The following is a 13,597-nucleotide window of genomic DNA, read 5'->3' as shown; positions in this document are numbered from 1 at the left end:
TAAACTAAAAAAAAAAAAATGTAAATACAAATTTCTCTTAAAGAGTAACTAGATCAATACAATTAATTTGGATATTATACTAGACCTATTAATTTTAAAACTGAGTCATTGCTTCTGCAAGTTATGTTGAGATAATGCAGAACTATACATACAAATCTTTTAGATTTGTATTCTATTGGTCTTATATTCTGCATTATGTGTCTTAATTATATCTTGAAAAATTAATAATAAAGTTTTAAAAGTTTTAAAAAAGAGGCATTCAATGGGAACAATTTGGAAGGTGCTGGTGTTGCTGCTTGTAACTAAGATAGCTAAAGGACCACACCATAAACATAAACTACATTTGCCTTTCTCAGCTCTGTTTCATACTCTCCTGACTGTAGTCAGATTGAAAAAAGTTTCTTCTGCTATGGAGTTTGGATGTAGAATGCTTGTCCAAAGCACTAATTTGTGGGACTTTTCCCAGATTGTTTCTGCCCATCCTACCAGATAGAGCAGACAAGGCATGCCACAGGTCCCACTGGTGAAGCAGTGTCACCTGGTGGACTCTAGGATGTGTGCCTTCTCTGTCATGGTGCCTTCCTCATGGAACAGCCTCCCCATGAGATACAGAGAGCCCCAACCCTGTTGGCCTTCCAGAAAGCTGTGAAGCCCTGCCTTTCCTCCCAGGCCAGTGGCTGGGATGTTGATAGAGCTCTGGCATGGGTGTAGTTATGTTTGATGTATCGATAATGTGATTTTTAGGGGCCTTGACCCAGTTTCTTTTAAATAGAGTTCTACAGTTTGATTGATGTTCTGTTTCTGTTCATCACCCAGAGTTCTCTGGGTAGATGGACAGCTATATAAATTTGCTAAATAATAAAAAAAATACTTTCAGACATTCTGATTTGTTCATGCCTTGCCAATAACTCATTTTGCTTGGTGTTCAACTTATTGGTTCTGTTGCACTGGTTGATCATTGGAGGCTTTTAACTATGTTTCATATATAGGGATTCTGCTTTAGGTAATTCAAAAGAGCAGCCTTAGATTTTACAATGCATAAAAGTTGCATTTTGGATACCTAGCTCTCTTCATTTTAGAGAAATCTGATGCTTTGTTACACATTTCCACAGTTGCCCTGCACCACCATGCTGACATCCAGCCACTGTCCTGTATCTGCAGGCATGCTGCTCCACCAAGAAAGGAGCAAGGGGCCTTGAAGGTATAGAAATCACTATAATGTGGCCTAACAGTTGGGGTGTAATGGTTATTGAGAAATGCAGACTAGGATATCTAACTCAGAGCACACAAATTTATTGAAATTTAGCATTCAGTATTATCCTTGCACAGTCATGTGACCATTATTATGAGGCCATCCTTCTAACTGCCCAGAGTCCCCTTTTTGGGAGAGATGGGCGGTAATAGAAATTTGAGAAATAAATAAATAAATAAATAAATAACGCAAAGCTACAGGAGGATCCACTTCCTAACCCCCATAGGTGCCAGCCTGGAGACTTAGCACATAAATCCAGCATTTCATGACATTGGAACAAGTATCAATCGTTTTGACACAAGAGATGAAGAAGATCAAAATGATTTAAAGGAACATTTGGTTGTTTCATTGTTTATTTTTAGTTTAGGAACACTGTTAACACATATATGCAGGCCTACACGTGAAACAGATATAATAATTTTGTGACTTCTGGCCTATATTTGAGCCTGAACATGCAGGGGTTCCCTGAGGCCTGAAAAATATTTCAAGGCTTCCTCCAGGGTCAAAAGGTTGAGAAAGGCTACTCTAGACCCATTCCAATCTTATTTATGGCCAGATTTTGGGACTGAAAGCCTTGGTTGTTCTAAATTACCTGTCTCTGTCATATACTGTAGATAGGATCAAACATTATATGTTATCAGGAAGGGAAACTTGTAATTAAACTTTAAAGTTTATGTAATAGCTATATACATGTACTTCACCTTGAGGTTTCATTTGTCAACTCCTAATTTATTGACAGAAGAGCTTCTTCAAAGTTCATAGCAAATCTCAGAGAAAAAAACGTAATACACTGGAGAAACCTGGGGACACAGTGATTGAACGTAGCAGATATTAAGCTACCATGTCCAAGACTATAAAGGAACAAAAAAGGAGTACAAAACTCTTGGCACTACAGAGATCTAGATAAAACTGTTAACTAAGGCCTGGAGGAAAAACCGAAAATGTAGAAGATACACGTGGCACTAATGTTTATTGGTTTCATAGTTTTGATGTTTATTAGTTTATACTGTACCTTGCGATCTCTCAGTTTGCTAATATAAAATGAATAGCTATCATATAATGAAACTTTGCATTATGAAACTCGGGTACAAGGCAAACGCTTGGGGAAAAACTTCAAATAATTTTAATATAAAGAGACAACAGCTTTCGTGAGTCTGCTAAGCTGCTATACAGAGCTCACAGGACCTCAGTAAACTGCCTTTCTGCAGAACTTACACTTCAATAAGGTATTTCAGATGAACCTGCTAATTCTGTCCTCCATATTCTAAGGGACATTAAAACATTAAAATCCTGTTTTGTGTTGTTGTTTTTACTGTAAAGAATGTTTACGGGCAAACAGACAGGATACAAATCATATAAATAAAAATCAAGTGAAGAACAGCGATAACTGAGAAATACAGTTAACAGTTGGCAGATCGTAGTCAAAAAGACAAAAAAAAATGAAGCTGCTTGGTTAAACCTGTCATATTCCTCCAGTGAACAGGCAATTGCCGTTTCAAATCCTTTTAGCTTCAGAAGCAGGTAACAAATTCTGTCTCACCCTAGGACCTTGTACCCTTCAATCTCCCAGTGTGGCCTCCATCATAATGATAGAATTTAAGAACTTAGAGGCACAGGTTAAATAGACAAAGCTGTGGGATGGGATGATATCCCTGAACTTTTCAAAATTAATATTCACTTGTGGGCACTAATTTTAGCAGCTCTTTTTTTATGTCATTGATTCCTTGCTGGCCATTTTAAAAGACTGACAATTATTATTCCCAGTTATAAAAAAGGGTCCTGTGCAGACCCTAGCAATGATCATCCCATTAATCTGCTGCATATAACCAGCAAACTATATTCAAGACATCTTTGTTTTACAATTGGCTGTAGTCTGAAAAAACCCCATGAACAGGCCAGATTTAGAACTGGTCTGTCTACAATTGATCACTGCCTGAAATCAACATCTGGCAAAAAAATACAGTGCCAACCTTCATGGGCCCCTTCATGCTGCCTTTATTGATCTTAAATTTGCCTTTGACTCTATCCCAAATGACAGACTTTGGAAAAAGCTGGAGATTTCAATCATAGATAAAAGGTTTTATCTTCACTATGAAAACTGAATAAAAACAACTTTCTTAAGGTCAGTTGAAATGCCCAAGGACACTTGACACAAAGCATCCCTGAAAACAAGTGAATGAAAGATTGTTGTATACTGGCTCCTTTCCTGTTCAATCTTTATTTAAACTCTGTAGTCCAAGTGCTTAGAAACCACAAACACTATTCCCCACTTCTGGCCAAAAGAGAAATTCTACCTTACTTTATGCCAATGGCATTGTCACTATTTCTTTCTTGGTGTTGAGATTAGGAAAACATTACAGTCCTTTGCAATGTATTGTGAAGAAGACTCAGCATAAATTACTCTAAAACCAAAGTTACAATCTTTTCAGGAAAACAAATTAGACACAAATGGCAATTAGTGGTCATGTTATTGAGCAAATGAGGCAATACAAATACTTGGGCATAGCATCTAAGGATTCAGGGACATGGAATGTCCAGATCCTTCAGGTCACAGAAAATGACCAGAGGTCAGCATCTGCCAATTTATATCATCAACTCTCTGGGTTTTCCATGAGAAAGCAATCATCCAATTTCTTTACAATACATGCAGATGCACCTATAAAAAATAAAGACCACCATCTTGAAAAAAATACAACCTAAACTCCTGAGTGTGATCGTTTGTACTGTATTTCCTGTTGTGTTCTAAATGCCACAGAATAAACTGAAGCTGGCTTTGTTTCTTCAGAAGCCACAATCTAGGAAAGCAGATTGTCTAATTGGTTTAAGCTGATATATTGTCCAGAAGGTCTAGCCCCCTTAACATTGTATGATCAATGTCACTCCAGGTGTACAATTTCACTGGAATCAAAACCAAGGGGTTGCAGTCCTTATCCAACTCTTATGGCATCTGTTAGATATGCAAAAGCCAAAAACACCATAAAATATGCCCACAGGATACTGATAAACAAAATTACATTAGCAGAACCACCTGTTGCGGTGCAGTCAGAAATCAAACTAGAATTTTCATCTTATTTTTTTAGTAATTTGTTATTAATTTGTTGTTAAAGAAACAATCTGTAATTTGTTGTTAAAGAAAATGTGCCTTTTCTTTAGCCTGTTTAAATGCCTTACCCTCTGCAATTATGCAAGGTAGATTTGCTAGTGTCCTATAAGACATGTCCATGCCTTTTTTGATCTGCAGAGTCAGTGGCGCATGTATTAATGTATTATACAAGAACTCCCAAAATTTACTCATAACACCTCTAACTAAATACTTAAGTAGATCAGAAACCTTTTATGTTAACTACCTTAGATTTAAGGTGACAAAATTTGTCTCTGGAATATTAGGAAACAAATAGTATCACAGGTGCTACAAAAATGATTCTCTATATTTAGATTTAACTGGGTTAAATGGTGCTGGGCTAAGAACCAGGAGACTGTGAGTTCTAGTCCCGCATTAGGCATGAAAGCCGGCTGGGTGACCTTGGGCCAGTCACTCTCTCTCAGCCCAACTCACCTCACAGGGTTGTTGATGTGGGGAAAATAGGAGGAGGAAGGAGTATTAGGTATGTTCGCCACCTTGAGGTATTTATAAAAATAATAAAGGCAGGATAAAAATAAAATAAATAAATAAAATAAACTTTATGATTGTCTATTTTCCAACTCTGGATTTCTCTTTTTCCATTTCAATGCTTGCTGTTTGTACCTTTATGCATTCTTTTTCTCTTCTATATATTTGGTTGAATTAAATAAATTGAATCTACCTTTTAATGCTGGTAATGTAAAGTCTTAATATAATTTATAATCTAGACTGTTAGATCTGCTGACAGTTTTGGACATTTTTTTGAGTCATTTAATTCTATTTTATCATCTACTTTATAGAGTAGCCTTTCAAGTCTTAATATTAGTAATACCATTCTTACAGTTAGATCTTAGTGTTAAAGTTTTACAATTTTGTGTTGATATCCAAAATAATACTGATATTTAAATGTTATTTTATACCTTGAATTCTAACTCCTATAATTCCAAGTAGCCTGCTAGTGAATTTCTACTGTCATGAAAGCTATGTGATGACAATATAAACTGTTTTTTAAAAATTTGCTGACTATTTTTACTCTATTTTATTTCATTTTATATTATTCTGCTTTTTAAATTTATATTGTATTTTAGTCTTTACTGTATTACAATTCTATGTTAGTAATATTTATAATTATATTAATGTGTTTTTCTATACATATATTCTTATTCCTGGAATAGTTGCAATTCTATGTATTTTACACTGGTCTACAATTGAAATAAAAGTTCATGTTGAGTAGTGACCCCAAGCCACAAACATAAGAATACTAAGGCTAAATATGAACCATCTAAATACAAGAAACACAAGGCTGATATTTAGATATCTCAGATGTCAGTAGTAATATTTTTGGAACTTTACAACTATTATTTAATTTCCAAGTAATAAATCAGAAGGCAGAACCACATACAAAATAAGGAATGTACATAGCAGAGGTCAAATTATTCTTGATATTCTGTTTTCGGCTGCAAAATGCTACAGGGAAGAAGATAATAAAATTACTTATTCAAGGCAAGTGAAGTTATTTGCCTAGCTGGTTTGTAAATAAATATTGCTTTGAGCATGTGACATAATTAGAAGAACATTCAACAACCGGGGAAGACAAATTTAACATTCTTTTTCTCTTTTAGGTAAAGAATAATAGTATTCAATTCAAGTATCTTTATCAAGCTGGGCCCAGTACTAGAAATGGAGCAAGTTAGGTCTTTCTGAAGTTCATATAAGCCTTCCCCAAACATGCATCTTCAGTACTATATACATGTACTCCAACACACAGACACACACACAAAGCATATAGTTGTTAATATCCATTCAAAAGTGGCATACTATATTCACGTTTGTGATCTTCTTTGCATGTATCATAGAGCAACATCCATCAATTGTTCAAACTGAATCCATTTACTTCAGTCTTTTCCATTCCTGATCCCAAAAGCTACAAAGTAACTATATTTTGAAATCAAAGCAGGTCTCATAGCAAATTCAACATGTTCCAAGAAGCATAATTCAATGGTATGGAATGCTCTCAATAGGTAGGAATAGAAATCTGATAGCATGACTGAATAAAACAAGGAAACCATGCAAGAATGAGAATGGAATGGCTGGGGAAAAAAGAGGGCTAAGAAAAACAGAGATAAAGGGATAAAAAAGCGGATTCATATAAGCATTTGGATAGGACATTTCCTAGTTCACAGTGAGAAGCTATTTTTCAAGGTCCAAAGGAATCTAAGAGATATTTAAGAAATCCAAGATTTTAATGTGCTGGGTTTAGACACAAACATGTCCAATTCAAGAAAAAAATCCCCAAAAGAGAGGGGGGGAAAAGAAAAACAAAAACAAATCTGGTTCATTGATTATGTGAAACAATGAATACTTTAGCCACCTATTATTAAATGACTCACAATTGGTGGAGTTCACAGAATAACTCAGACTAAACAAATCACCTTTTGCTTCATTCAATCCAATAACAGAATGCTGACAGATAGCTACAGAAAAAAATAAAAGGGCAGCTGGAGAAGAAAAAGAACGGAGGGTAGGTAGAATGACAATCAATCCCTGAATATAAGAGCTCTACACTGCAACATTTTGTTTGAGGGCCTCCTTGTTGCTTTAAAACCAAGAAATGTATATATTTATCTCTCTATAGAGTATCTTAGTGATTTGCTCAAGGAGCCTATCTAGCCTATCTACTACTGTTTCATTGTTGTTTATTCGTTTAGTCGCTTCTGACTCTTTGTGACTTCATGGACCAGCCCACGCCAGAGCTTCCTGTCGGTCGTCAACACCCCCAGCTCCCTCAGGGACGAGTCCATCACCTCTAGAATATCATCTATCCACCTTGCCCTTGGCCGGTCCCTCTTCCTTTTGCCCTCCACTCTCCCTAGCATCAGCATCTTCTCCAGGGTGTCCTGTCTTCTCATTATGTGGCCAAAGTATTTCAGTTTTCCCTTTAATATCATTCCCTCAAGTGAGCAGTCTGGCTTGATTTCCTGGAGGATGGACTGGTTTGATCTTCTTGCAGTCCAAGGCACTCTCAGAATTTTCCTCCAACACCACAGTTCAAAAGCATCGATCTTCCTTCGCTCAGCCTTCCTCATGGTCCAGCTCTCGCAGCCATATGTTACTACAGGGAACACCATTGCTTTAACTATGCGGGCCTTTGTTGTCAGTGTGATGTCTCTGCTCTTAACTATTTTATCGAGATTTGTCATTGCTCTTCTCCCAAGGATTAAGCGTCTTCTGATTTCCTGACTGCAGTCAGCATCTGCAGTAATCTTCGCACCTAGAAATACAAAGTCTTTCACTGCTTCTACATTTTCTCCCTCTATTTGCCAGTTATCAATCAAGCTGGTTGCCATAATCTTGGTTTTTTTGAGGTTTAGCTGCAAGCCAGCTTTTGCACTTTCTTCTTTCACCTTCATCATAAGGCTCCTCAGTTCCTCTTCACTTTCAGCCATCAAAGTGGTATCATCTGCATATCTGAGATTGTTAATGTTTAGTTAATCCCTGTTTTGTAGAATTTGAGCTACAAAGTTAGGGCTAGAAAAAATAATTCATTTTTAAAATGCCCAAAAAATTATCTGTAGCTTTTGTTATTACTGCAAAGACCTTGAACTTCTCTCTAAAAAAGTATTTGATACCACCACTTTCAGAAGTCAAAAATCACTACATACCACTGACACTGTTTCACACGATAGCAGCATTGTAACTAGCTACTAATCAGATGTTTAAATTCCTTAAAACGCAGTCTCCCAGGCAGGGAAGTTCTTTTCTATTATGTCAAAGAAGTCAAAAATAAAGTATGTAAGAGATGGCTGATGCTCTTATAAACATTTGTGAACTTGTTAATTTTTGTAGAATTATTATTAATGCTACAGCAGAGTCTGATCAGATTTCACTAGGGGAATAAGGAAAAATATCTTCATCGGGCTTTCCCTGCATTCCCCTTTTATCAATTTCAATCTTTAATATGCATCTAAGTTTTCCTGGAACATCCACAAGAAACCAGAACAGGCTTGCTGGCTCCCAAAGACACAGTGAAGTCATTTTGTGGCTGGACAAGAAGTTTGACTAATACAGAAACATTTTATTAACAACATGAGTCAGTTGTTTCTGATCTACTGATGACACAACAAAACTATATTGCCTTCTTTGACATGGTATTTGTGTGAAATCCAGCCAGTGTAATGTATAAAGCAAATCCAAGATCCAATAGTTTGCTCAATTGTACTGCTCAATTAAGAGCAAGTCCTGTGAAAAAATGCAGGATGAAAAAGAAACAGTATGAAGGTGCTAGGATTGAAAAAGACAAATTTCATATGCATAAGATCTCATCCTTTTATAACCTTGTCTTCAGCAGACTTCAGTGAAGCACTTGAGGATCATAAACAAGGTCTACAACATTACACAATAGACTCTGAATGGACGAAAAGAGCCTGTGGGAGGCTTTTGTTTTTGTTTTGTCATGATTTAGCAATTAGAGTACGTGGGAATTTGATTCGCTTTTTATGCTCAGAGTAATAATAGCGTTAAACAGTATTAATTTTGCTGTAACAGACTAGTATAAACATACCCCAAAGCTGTAATATTAGTTATCCTATAACAGAAGGACCTCTGATTCAAACACTGATATTAGGTTGCACCTTTAGCTACAAATAGTCATTTAACAATTGTGGCTGTGGTGGCCTTGAGTTATATATTAAAAAGGTGGGATAAAAATCTAATAACATATGGATCAATTGGAACCAATTTCTATTCAGCTGATGTTTTTAGACTAGTGAGACTTCAGACAAATAATACAAAACATGAATGACAATACAGAAAACATATGGCCAATATTAGAAATAAAACCCTGTATCTTATGAATGCTATTGCAGCATTCGAAAAAAATACCATTTTCTAAAATGCTTGTTTACAGACCACATTTCATATAAGAACTCATATCCCATTTTCAGTTCAGTGCTAAAACTGCTGACTTCAGTAATAAACAGGTTAAATATTAAGTTGTAATGACATCTGAAGACAGATTCCAAGCAATCATTCACTCTCACACATAGTGAATTACAGCTGAAGCTGAAAAGCAATCTCTATTTATACCAGCGGTACTTAAAACTGGGTGCATGGACTCCTGGGAAACCATGAATGGTCCTCAGGGAGGCTGTGAACCAGGTGCAAAACAATAGTAACAAAAACCACTCATTCTTTCTCCATTAATTTCTTTCCTGTTACTTTGAAAAATATGTTTTGGGAAAATCTGTACTTATGTCTAATAAAATTATTATTAAGACATTGTTTCACTTCAAAGTATAGGGTGCACTGGATGTATAATTATCACTGCCATGTTATGATGTCTAAAAGAGTTTCCTGTTGATAAAAATTAAAGAAAAAACATCCTGCCATTATTGTTCAATCAGGTCAATGTGAATTTAAAAGTAAAACTGTAGACTTTTCAAAAGCTCACTGTAATTTTTTTTAAATGCCAAACTAATCATACTATTATTTAATACTTGTGAATACTTGATGTTAAGGGAGCAAGGAAACACAGTTAAACTGTATATATTTACAGTTTAATATAAAGAAATAAATTCTGTGTGTATAAATTTATGTGCATTTTCCTGGAGAGGAGAGTCCACAGCTTTGGTTAGATTCTCAGAAGGATCTATGAACACAGAAAGGTTAAGAAACACTGGTTTCTTAACTAGCTCGGATATAAGACAATTCTAAATAAAGTACTGTAGAGGTGAAGAAGACATCCTGAACTAGGATCAATTGTTTTCAATAATCATCAAGCATGGTAGCCAGCTGACAAAGATTCTTACAGATAGTTAACCATGACCAGCAACCAGAATTATAGTTCTTCTCAATTGTTGGTTTTTCAGTATATGCCACAACAAAAATCTGTACCCATGAATAGATTAATTCTTCCTTCTTTTGACAGACATTGTTTGGAAACAGTTCCCCATTGTTTGAGCTAAAACCCTGGGCTTCAACTAGCTAAAAACAAATGTCTATTAATATTAGAATGCTTCCCACTGGTCCTTAATAGTATACAGGCTAACTCAATGTCCAATTTCTGTTAAAAAGTTTAAGTCTCCTTCAGGTTACATTCAACTTCTGGTAACTCTCTGGACATCTTTATGATGTTTTCCTGGCAGTAATATAAGAGTGAGTTGCTCTTTAAAAGAAAAACAAAAAACTTTCAAGTCCAGCTTACACCTGGTTAAGGATAAAGAATCCCCAACAAAGTGAATTGGGATAGGAACAAGACAATTTACAACAGAGTGATGCTGTAACCACCCTATTTTTAGCTATGAAGGCTGCCTAAATCTTTACGCAAAAACTGAGTAGAAGAGAGTACAATTTAACATTTCCAAAATCAACTGCTAGCTGGTTTGGGATACAATGTAATAAGAAGTTTCATTTTCATGTGCGACTCTATTAAAATGAATATTCATATATTAGACCATGCATGTACAACACCATTTATTTCAATTGAGCTTGAACATTTTTATAGATTAACAACTATTAAGGCATATTACCAGTTGCTTTCAGCTAGTAAATCACGGAACAGCATGATTTGCAAACATTGCTTTCAACCATCACAAAATACATAGTTCACCATAGTATATCATGGTTAAAAATGCCCAGATGTAGTAGTAGTTCTGTGTTTGAACAAATGCTTAGCCGTAAACTAGCCATGATGTCATTTGTAGGAAGAGCCAGCAAGAACAGCAGTAAAACATAAGCTAGAATTATTTCATGTTTAAATTTGGTCCTCTTGTGCTATCAATATTCACAAATGAAGCACTCCAGAACAAAGGGCATGCTCAGTTATAAAATGCGCCTCTACAGTTTGACATATTACGGAAGAAGCTTGTATAGTCTTAAAGTCAAACTCTTGACACAATATGGAAAGGTTGTTCCTTTATCTTCTTCTGTGTTTTTTTTTTAACTGCCTAGCCTAGTCCATCTCCCATCCAAGTACTAACCAGGCCAATCCCTGCTTCACTTTCCATGATCAACCGCATCCAGCCAATTCCTGGGCCCAATTTCTATTACATACTGTCCTTTAAAAGCAGCCAGGATTCAATCAATTTTTTTCAAACTATGATTTCTCATTTGCAAAGAAGTAACTACAGCAAATAAACTTCTCTGTATTGGCCATTTTGGACAAATTGATTATAGGCATTAAACCTAAAGTCAAATATGTGCAGGAATCTTTCAACAAAAAGGAATGGTTGTATGTTGTACAAAAATTGTATCAAGAGAGCAAGTGTCCTGGATTTCTTCTATCCTGATTCCTAAAACTAATCTAATCTAATCTCAGTATAAACAACTAGACAATGTAAGCATATACTTTGGGTGACATCAGTTAGACTATGAAAAATGTACCAAACGCCAAACTAAAATTAGTGTTCACAAAATTTTAAAAATCTTTAAGAGACTGAATTTAATATAAACACTAAACTCAAAACATTTATTGAGATCAGAACATTACAGCAATTTCTACCCTACAGAATTCAAGAAGGAATATTTTTCTCCTGCTAGAAATAAGTTAGTTTGGCTGATTAATAAGACTAAATTTTCTCCTACCCATATAAACCCAGTAACATTTCCTAAAAGCTCTCAACAACAAAAATTTAATAATAAAGAAGATAGGTTTAACTGTTCTTGAACAAGAGAGAAGACTCCTCTGTCCATTCATTTCAAAGAAAACCAAAGGAACTAATTTAGAGATACTATATATAAGGGAATCCTTAATGCCAATTGCATTCTTGTCCAAGGCATATCACTGGGAGGCAGTGGGAAGGAGATCATTTTTAGGTCAGAAAGTGGTTCCCAATGCAAATGAACCTGTGTTGATCCACACAGGGTATTCATGGAAGAATGTAAAAACCTCCATGCTAGATCCAACCAAAGGTTATTTAGGGACCAATGAGATGTCCATATACAACCCAAGCAGGACATGAGCGTAATAGCACCTTTCTGCTTATGCTTCCTAACAAGTGGTGTTCAAGGATCTACTGTTTCCAATACTCGAGGTAAAATACGAAGCTAAAATAACCTTATTTTCCACAAACAGGTTCAAACCTCAGATCAGCAAGAAATACTTTACATACCCTCCAACAATTTTAGTCCCAGTGCTCATTTAGAAAAGAGCTTTAATGATATATGCACAAAGTAACTGAAGATGGTGGAGCAACAACGTTTACATTCAGAGTGCATAATGATTATCATAATTACTGACCTACCTAGCAGAAAAGAGGAGCGTACCATTCCCCAGTTGGCAGAGAGCAGGCAAGGAGAAATTCCTCTTTCAGGGGTAGTCAATGCCCCCTCTTTAGGATGGGGGAATTACTGGGTTTGACGGAGTATGACTTGTCCTTCTTCGGGATAAGAAAACGATATAGTGGGAGAAAAGCGTGGCTATTTTTCCCACGGAAAACTCCCAAGCAAGGCGAGGAAACCTATAGGCAATCCGGAGGTCCCAATATAGGTAGGCCAAGTACCACCACCTTCGAGGCACGCGCAGGACCTACCCACCGGCTGAAAGCAGGACAAGAGATAGCGGGCAAAAGGAGACCCGGTTCCCCGAAAGAGGCTTTTCCGCAGGGAGAGAAGGGGACAGCAAACGGCGGCTGAGAAAGGAAAGCGTTTCGCCCTCCTTGCAGCAAGGGCTGCCTGCACTATTCAGCGAAGAGAAGCAGAAAAAAGGAACCGAGCGCCCGCGCCCTCCTACCTGGGCGGCCGGCGTTGCCATTTCGGCTCCTTCTCCTCAGAGAGGCGGGGATCCCAAGCCTCCGGGCCTGGCCTCCACGGCCACCGCCTCCCCCTCTACCAGCACGGCAGGGAGAACCGCGCCAGGGGCTGCAGCAGCCATGGAGGAGCCGGAGCCGCTGCGGACAGCGGCGGAAAAAGACCAACCACCGGAACCGCCGCCGCCGCCGCCTGCCGTGGCAATCCCAATTCACTCCCCGATTGATGGGCAGCGAACTCCGCCCTCTGCTCCACATCCTTTGCTCCAACTGACCAATTAGGATCCGGGCCCTGGGCTCTCGGTCTCCTCCTACCTGGCCATATTCTCTAATCAGCTTTCACCAGGATTCAGCTTTCGCCAAGGCACCGGATCCTGGCCCCGCCCCACTAGATGCCTCCGTTCATAGAGCAAAGTAAGAGGGATCTAGCCGCCCGCAGCCCCAGCGATAGAGGAAGGAAAACCTGAGAGGGGCGGGAAT

At 37.4% G+C, this 13,597-nt stretch overlaps 1 protein-coding gene across 3 annotated transcripts in view; it reads right to left on the bottom strand.

The window, feature by feature from the left end:
- The window catches only part of EVI5L (ecotropic viral integration site 5 like), a 55,501-nt gene extending 42,163 nt beyond the window's left edge, over positions 1-13,338 (bottom strand). For all 3 annotated transcript variants that reach the window (XM_063292504.1, XM_063292505.1, XM_063292506.1), the window contains exon 1: positions 13,102-13,338. The gene's annotated coding sequence lies outside the window, so the exon portion shown is untranslated. The remainder of the gene's footprint in view (positions 1-13,101) is intronic.
- Positions 13,339-13,597: the final 259 nt, after the last annotated feature.

This window comes from Candoia aspera, chromosome 2 (genome assembly GCF_035149785.1).
Source record: "Candoia aspera isolate rCanAsp1 chromosome 2, rCanAsp1.hap2, whole genome shotgun sequence".
Classification (NCBI taxonomy): Eukaryota; Metazoa; Chordata; class Lepidosauria; order Squamata; family Boidae; genus Candoia; species Candoia aspera.
This window is presented reverse-complemented; position numbering and strand designations above follow the sequence as displayed.